This window comes from Adiantum capillus-veneris, chromosome 13 (assembly GCF_014529385.1).
Source record: "Adiantum capillus-veneris isolate H3 chromosome 13, ASM1452938v2, whole genome shotgun sequence".
Taxonomy (NCBI): Eukaryota; Viridiplantae; Streptophyta; class Polypodiopsida; order Polypodiales; family Pteridaceae; genus Adiantum; species Adiantum capillus-veneris.
The window spans coordinates 43,683,333-43,691,851 of NC_140943.1; the positions used below are offsets into that span (position 1 = coordinate 43,683,333).

Consider the following 8,519-nt stretch of genomic DNA (forward strand, 5'->3'; position numbering starts at 1 on the left):
CTTATTTGTTTCCTTGGTTCTCTAAGTCTGTGAAGATTTCTCTATCGCTTTCTTGTATTGTTCACCATCAACTTTGAAATATATTTGCTTTACAATTGTGTTGTTTGCATCCCTCAATAAGCCCAACACACCCTGTACCCAATACACTACATTGTGGACGTGTTCACAACATGGACATGGCAGTGGCTCGTGTTATCTGCTATTAGATTCCACAGCATAAACTCATGATGCATTTGCAAGGAATGTTGGACGCAATGTTTATAGCGCCCAAGGTCTACTTGACACAAAAAACAGTGGGCCTCCCTATCAACAAAACACACACCTTCTTCGTGAGATTTATATATGAAGGGGACATGACCGCACCCCTTGCAAACGTCACTATGTTCGGAGCTGAGAATCTCTTCTTCTTCTACAGCAAGGCAAAGGTTTCCCTTGTCCCAATAATTAAACTGTGGATCTCTCGGGGAAGCGTGCACATACAAAGACCTACAGAAGCACTTACTTGGTGTTTGAAACGGTTAACATGACCAATGGTCATTCTTGTCAATCTTGATACAATGAAAGTGACTTTTGATGGAAGTAAAAACTCTTGTAATGTCCATACTCTGTGGAACAAGCATTGTAGAGCTGGTCAGAATTCCTTAAATCTGTAATGCTCTTCAAGGAGTGTATATTGGTCTGCACCAAGTGGAATTTCTACCTTATCTTCATTGAAATGGTCATTCTTGTCAATCTTGATACAATGAAAGTGACTTTTGATGGAAGTAAAAACTCTTGTAATGTCCATACTCTGTGGAACAAGCATTGTAGAGCTGGTCAGAATTCCTTAAATCTGTAATGCTCTTCAAGGAGTGTACATTGGTCTACACCAAGTGGAATTTCTACCTTATCTTCATTGAAATCCCAGAGTAAGTAACCCATACCGACTCCATGGGCATATCAGCCTTTGCTATGTTCGTCATATTCTCCCATGCGAGCAATTTTCCTCTTTTTCTCATCATTCATGAACCTATTGATGCAGAGTGAGTCAAACCACACTGCCTTCACTCCCTCACCAAGTAGCAATCTAAAAAAGGCGAGCAGATGATGGTAGCATTCAGGTGCCTCCTTACAGGTCTGTGGATCGTCAAAGAAGATGGGGTTGTCATCGAGGAAATTGGCATCTTTAAAGACCCCGTCATGAACCATTTCTGCACAGCCATAGACAATGTGCGGACACCTTGGCTCCATATATGTGAAATGGTATGAAATGATCAATTGATGTGCTTGTATAACATATCCCATCGTGACTAGAAATAGTAGCTTGGAAATTATTTACTATGATTGGCAATGACTCTGGGTTAATGGATGTCTGAATGGCTGCCTCTAGCAACCCGTGTTGATCATTGATGAAATGTGGATAAACTGGCAAGCTTAGGCTTCTGGGGGTGAGGGGTGACCTATATGAGGTGGCTATATTGAAGAGCTTCCCAGAAGCATATCCAATTTTCTCTCTGTATAACACCAAAGATTCTGGGAAGATAAAGCTCCATAGAGCTGAAGTTCATTCCATTAATGGCATCCTGCATTTTATTGCAATCACTATATATGGAGCAACCTTGACTTTAAAACTGATGTCGTGACTACCATAAGATCTAGATTTGTCTCTTCCCACAAGCGACTTCCATAACTTAGATTGAACTGATTTTTTGTGAATGATGGTGGTTGCTTGAGGTATTCCTCAAAATAGCCTGTCATGGCGTCTGTTGATGATGCCAAGTCCATGGAACACTAACCATTGTTGAGGAGTGGGTTAGGGGAAACGTGACAAAGCTGGGGTGGTGAATGCACAAAGAAGCAAACAGGGTGCTTACAAGTGTTTCCACTTTTGCAAAGCCAGGTGCGGTAGTGAGCCGGGTGTAACCAACACTCAAAAAACCCATGTGAGAGTTTAGACGAGTCACCTTTCCTGCATGTTCCCCTTCAAAAGTCAAAACATGTTGCTGCTAAGTAAAATCAGTAAGGGCCTCGACGCCTGGCTTTCTCGCCAGGATGGGTAAACGGGTATGGTGCCCAATAATGGCTTTTTTCGTGCATGCGGCTGCACACTTTGAACTGATACATGCAAAATTCATCACAAGAGGTCAAATCCATGCTGTGTTTCTCGTTTTTGGAAGGCAAAAACCTCCAAAAAATGGCACTCTTCGAGAGGGGACTCACAGCCTCTCTTGCCCATGCACTCTGTAAATATGCCCGGATGGTTGTTGCCCTTCGTTGGCATAGCCTTGAAATTTTGAAATGAGCTAAAACTCAGAATCATTGTTCACAAGGCCATTGAATCCAACAATATGATCGACCTTGATACTGCTTGCTGGTGGAGCCATGGAAGCTTGACCATTGCATGTATGGTGGCTTTTCTCACTATTTACATAGCCGTTTGATCTTTCATAGTTTTGACATGCAAGCAACCTACTCCTCGCTTTGAGAAATATCCCCATCAAATATTCCCATGTGTGGCTTGCCTCGATGCACATACTCCTCAAGGTTTTGATTCTTCTCTGTAGAAGGGACTACCATGTTTGCAGCTCATGGAGCTCCAAATTCAGATGATGGATGGAATAAATCTTCATAGATACACGCTGGCTAGCTCTGAAGGCCTTTCCTACAAGTGTTGAGGTTTTGTTGTTGTTTCTTTACGATGAAGAGGGAATTTGGAGGGGTTGCAGTTTACCCTCAAATTCAGCCTCCTGTTTGGGATGGGGAGAGAACGTGGTATGCTCACCGGGTTGAAGACAGAGTGAAGGGAGGAGAAGTTCGAGTGCAGAAGAGCAGGCTTCTCAACCTGAAATCCTTTTATGTTTGGCAATGTGAGTTTTTAAGCTAGTATCCCTCTTTCTTTTTTGAAGAGATTCAAACAAGAGCTCTCTCTCTCTCTCTCTCTCTCTCTCTCTCTCTCTCTCTCTCTCTCTCTCTCTCTCTCTCAGCTTGATGCTTAATGCTAAAAGCTTGATTTCTTACATAGTTTGGAGCCCAAGCTTGACTCTGGACTCTATGGAAGAAGACTTCTGTGGAATATTTTTGTATTCTAAGCATGCAAATTTCTATCCTTTTAATATCACCCCTTCTTCTTCCAAGCAAACCCCATAGGCGTGGCGCTCTTCTCCTCATGGTTTGAGGTAGCAGTACTAGGCTTCTAGCCACATTTCAAGACGTTGAGGGCAAGCTACGGATGATGCAAGACTTGCCAGGGGTGATGCAATGTTGGACTCTTTGCAGAGCATGCCTCTAAGGAGGTTGTCAATTAAGGCAATAAGGATGGACCCATTGAGAGAGAGTTTGTTGGAGAGGATGGCAGCATGGACGTTGTTATCGGATGCATTGTGAGCAAGATGTTGGATGAAGGGCATGCTATCAGTGACCATGAGGTAGAGGCTCTAGATATCTACGCGAATGGTACTCAATAAAATTATTTTGCAGGCTAGGATTCATGTATTCTTATGTATATTCTGCATTTTAATGGATATAGTTGATGTAGGATCATAGTTGTGAAAAATAACATTCCTAAGCTTAATGTCACGGTGGATGATGCCATGACTATGGCACATGGTCCAAGCTCGTTATAATGATGGGCAACCTCTGTTACGTGAATTCTCCTGTCCATAGCAGTGACTTGCACAATGTGACATGTCCACAAGGTGTACACATATGCTGAAAACAATCACCTAGAACTTCTGAAGCTTTCTCAGGAGTGCTATATTTGGAACACATATTGACGAAATCATCTCCAAGAACGACATGTTTCCAGCAAGACTTGACTAGCAAGTATACCAATGTCTAGCAAAATCCCACAAGGCCTTCAAGGTGCAAGAGCAACCATGTTGGGCATATCATGTAATGGATGCATTCTAAGAGATAACATCCCAGGTAGGACCTCTTCCAAAGCATTTTGAGATTTTGTGAGAGCACCATATTTTGTATACATGTTGACCAAAGCATGACATGTTTCTTCGACAACCGTTCACTAGCAATCTCATCGTGTACTCTCTCGCCCAAGGCAATGTCTTGCACAATGCCACAATACTAGGTGATTGCATCAGGAGAGAGGCCCCTTTCACTTCACAAATCAAAAGAGGTGCGTTTATTCACTTGCATCTCTATGTTTTTGAGTGCGCATCTCGATCTACTTCCTGTACCATCGCTCCTTGTGTACCGGTCAAAGCACCTCCAAGGACGACATGTTTCTCTACCAGCCCTTGACTAAGCATTCTCATCAATGTCATGCACATCCCCACGGGCATTCAAGGTATGTGTGGCTAATTGCATCTGTAGAGCCCTTTTTTGCTTCATATATGGTAAAAATAGTCCAGGTCAGCTTCCTTGCCTTGGCAATGTCATACATATCTTTCAATTGACGCACTCCAAGAGACAATATCCTAGGGAGGAGCTCTTTGAAAGAACTTCTAGAGAAATTCATGAGGGCGTCACTTTTCGCATATATAGCGATCAAAATATTGCAATCTCATCGTGTATTCTTTGGCGGAAGGCATTGTCTTATACAAAGCCACAGCTTCCAAGGTGCATGGATAGGTGATTGCATCCGAAAAGATGCCATGTAGGGCACACTTTGCAATTAAGAAGTTACAAGAGACGAGCTGATTCTGGGAAGGGAGTTCATCCAAAACATTTTAAGCTTATATGTGGGAATCGCATCTAGTCAAAATAGCCTAGATATTCCTTGGCACTACCATGTTGGGCATATCTTACGAATAACTGATTCTGAGAGGGGACATTCGGGCCAGGGATCATCCAAAAATTTTCAAGCTTTTGTGAGGGTACTACATTTGACATAGATGGATTTCTACAACTTTTGGATCAGTCATTATTAATCTTGTTACATCAAATGAGTACAACCCAGTTAGCATAAAGTTATTCAAGATTAGACATCTTCTATTGTTGTATTAATGCAATGTTTATCAGTTGGTATTAGTAGTATTGTTGCACCATTCAGTGAAAGTTTTCATATAATGGTTTGAGTTCTTGTCTCCCCAATCTTTATGGTGTGATATGTTAGTGCTCACCTTTTGTAGGATGCATCTCGTTCAATTTTAACATATATGATCAGCATTTAGGTCCTATGAATATTCCTTATCTCCATTTCAATGCATTAGCATGCTTGATTGGCTTAGCTTCAATTAATCTTAGTAGATAAAAGGAAGAGGCATTAGCTATTTTTGTTTGGTTGGCGTGCAAACTTCGAAGAGGATCTACAAGTGTGTTAATAAAAGAGGATCAACTTCATGTAGAAGCTTCATCATTCCCTCTTGCCAGCATACAGCAAGTTATTCATCGAGCACCAACATTGACAATAACTCTTGCGCCCCTGCGTTCTGTGCTATAGACTTAAAGTCGAGATCTGTTGCAACCTGCTCAGGAATTAAGCCAATGCTTCTGCCTCCTTGGAGCTTGGCTAGGATTGCGTTTAATTTAGCCACAGGAGCGCTACTCTCCCCTCTAGAATAGATGCAACATTTGAGAGACTGACGAGCGCTTGACTCAACAAATCTGATATCTCTCTCGACTGTGCAAGATTTAAAAGTACTGGAACTGCCCCCACGTTGACTAACTTGCTTTTATTTGTAAGTAGCAAAGAAAGATGGTGAAGTGCCATAGCTGCATCTTGGCGATCCCCATTCGGTCCTATGTGAAAAATTTGTACAGTGTGATCAGGGACTGCATTCAAAGCGCCCAATGGTGTTTGTTCTCATCAGCAATCGCTAGACTGAATGTTGTCCCAGCAGCATGCTCTTGGGCCTCTTGACACCCATTGGAAAGTACGTCCACAAGGAAAAAAAGACCTCCCGCATGCACAATATTCTTGACCTTGTTTGGTTTGTCTATTGAAAAGTTAGCAAGCGATGCGACAACATCCACCTGCACACTTGGTTTCTTTGATCTCAAGAGTGGAAGAAAAACTTCAATAATATCTGGGTGACATTATGAAATGCAATTTTCTTGCTTTCACGACAGTCGTCGAAGCTCAGCAATCACCCCTTCCTCTTGCTCTTCTATTCCTTAGTTAATTTCAACCTTTGAAGAAGGGTAGATACCATAGATGGTGGGCATGCAAAAGATTTTGTTGACTCGAGGGACGAATATGTATAGGGTCTGGTTAGCAAATGGGTGGTAATCCTTTGCGTAAGAAGAGGTTGATATTTTACATGCAGGGTTGTGTTGGCAGCCTACTGGGCCCATGGCGCCATGACAATATCACCCTCCCTCTGTCTCTCTCTTGATTCTACTTGCAATTTCTTGATGATGTGCAATTACTGCTTGCTAGTGGTCTCAATGCCCATGGCAGCGCAAGAAGAGGACTTCTACAGCCTGTGAGGATTGATCGCCGGAGCTACAAATTGCCTTGAGAAGGGAAGAGGAAAAACAATTTTAATATCGTGGGAGACAACCCCAATTTAACCCTTCAAATAATATTGGCTTGTCATTTAGCTTTGTAACACCATATTTGTGAATTTGGGAATTTCCTGATTCCCACTTTTAAGAGTGAAGACTTGATCACATGGTCAAATCTTAGCCAAAGTTTTGAGAGCATGGCTTGGAAAATCTTTTCAAGTACCACCTTGTGGGAGGCCTTGGTCTTAAAAATTGGTTTGATATTTTTCCATATGGAAAAACATCAAGACACTAGTGATTACCAAATTGGCTCTAAAGTCTTACACTCTCTAATATGGTGTTTTGTTCATGATCAAGTAATGGTGCCCATGTGATTTAGCTTATGGTTGTGATTTAGCTTTTTATCTTTTTACTAGTCTAGTGAGTAAATGATGGCACAACTATGAGAAAAACAACTTAGGCAGAGCAGATTTTGAATCATGGCTCTGATCACGTGCAAGCATAAAGACAACCCTCATACCAACCCATAAACAATATCCATGTGAATACTTACCAAATGACAATCCAAAACACAATGTATGAATTAGGAACATGAGATCTATCACAACTACTTCTATAGTAGAAACTGAAGCACACATCTTTGAGCCATTTCAAAGCACAGATTAAACTTGAAAATTCCAGGGCAAAAAACAAAGATAAGTAAATAGAGGAAGATTACATCAAAAAGCGTATGATTTGTGCGTGAGTCCACGAGGAGAAAGAGAAATTGCATACCTTGTCTATGTGGGATTAAGTTGAAACAAATAGTAATCAAGCTATGTGGCATGCCTTATTTTGGAGGACTGTAGGTGGCGGCTTGCCTCTAGAGAAGGCGCACTAAAAAACTTCGTTTGCAAGAACTCTGATGTTACATTACAACGCAATTACCAAACTTGAGCAGTTCGATTTACTCTACATAAAAACTGCGTGTTGCTGTTAAATTGCCGCATACTACCTTCCCGCATACCAAATGGGAAAATTTCTTTTTAACATGTCCGTAATAACTGTTTGATGTTAACAAGGGGAAAAGACGGATATGATGGTGTTAAGCTCTCTAAATTGAGATATGGAAGAAAATTGAGACATTAACTAGCTATGATCTCGATTTGCATTCCATGGGAGGTGTTTAGGGGATGAAGCTAAGCCCATCAGAACTCCTCCACACACACACAACACACACACACATGTGACACAATGCAAAGTTGTGCACAATCAAAGAGGACAAAAAGCGTTACTGTGGACAATGTACGAAGAGAGTAAGGGCACATAAGGACTGGGGAAAAGTTTTCTTCTGGGCTAAGATTAAGTCGGATGGGGCCTGCATTATTGTGGCGCATGTAATGTAGAGGATTAGCAAGTACTCTCAACTCTCACATTACATCCTTAGAACTAACGTGCTGCAATTCATTTGTTAGACGGTATCCCAAGATAAAAACAAAACAAATTAGGTTTATATATATTTTTGTGCGCCATAGCAAAGAACATACTTTTTGTACTGAGTATAGGAACATGTAAAAAATGAGACACAATTTTGAGATCTTCTCGTTGAGAATATTCTCAAAATGTGTCCACAATTATTGAGTGCACTCAAAATTGCTAACTCATAAGCCACATTGAGTAGTAGCCTCATCAATATCATGCACATCTCCACAGGCCTTCAAGGTGCATGCATGCTTGGGGGTAACGGGATCGTAGTCGCAGATGTTTGCTCAAAAACTAAACTTGGATACACACTAAACCTGGACGACCTGGGCAATGCATGTCAACTTACAATTTTACGTCGCAACAAACGGTTGTGGATACACAATGTGCACGCGGGTGAGGTGGTTAGCCTATGTGACCCCAAACTAATTGGACTGCAAGGCCACAAGTTCAAATCTCACTGGCGCGCCTCGTTTTTTCTCGCCGGTCAGGTTTAGTGTGCCTCATTTTGCCTGCTGACCAGGTTTAGTGCGCCTCGAGATCGTGCCCTCCAACTGCGATCGCCGATCCCATTACTCTCCCCCGCATCAAATATAGGTGTTACTTAGTGCCAAGGGCATGGGTAGCTGATTGCATATGTAGAGGTCTTCTTTGGTTCATAAATTGTCAAAACA

The 8,519-nt window shown here is 41.8% G+C and overlaps 1 pseudogene; it reads right to left on the minus strand.

Annotated features, from left to right (window-relative positions):
* Positions 1–1,581: 1,581 nt before the first annotated feature.
* LOC147443888 (zinc finger CCCH domain-containing protein 56-like) lies at positions 1,582–2,833 on the minus strand (annotated as a pseudogene).
* Between the last annotated feature and the right edge of the window lie 5,686 nt (positions 2,834–8,519).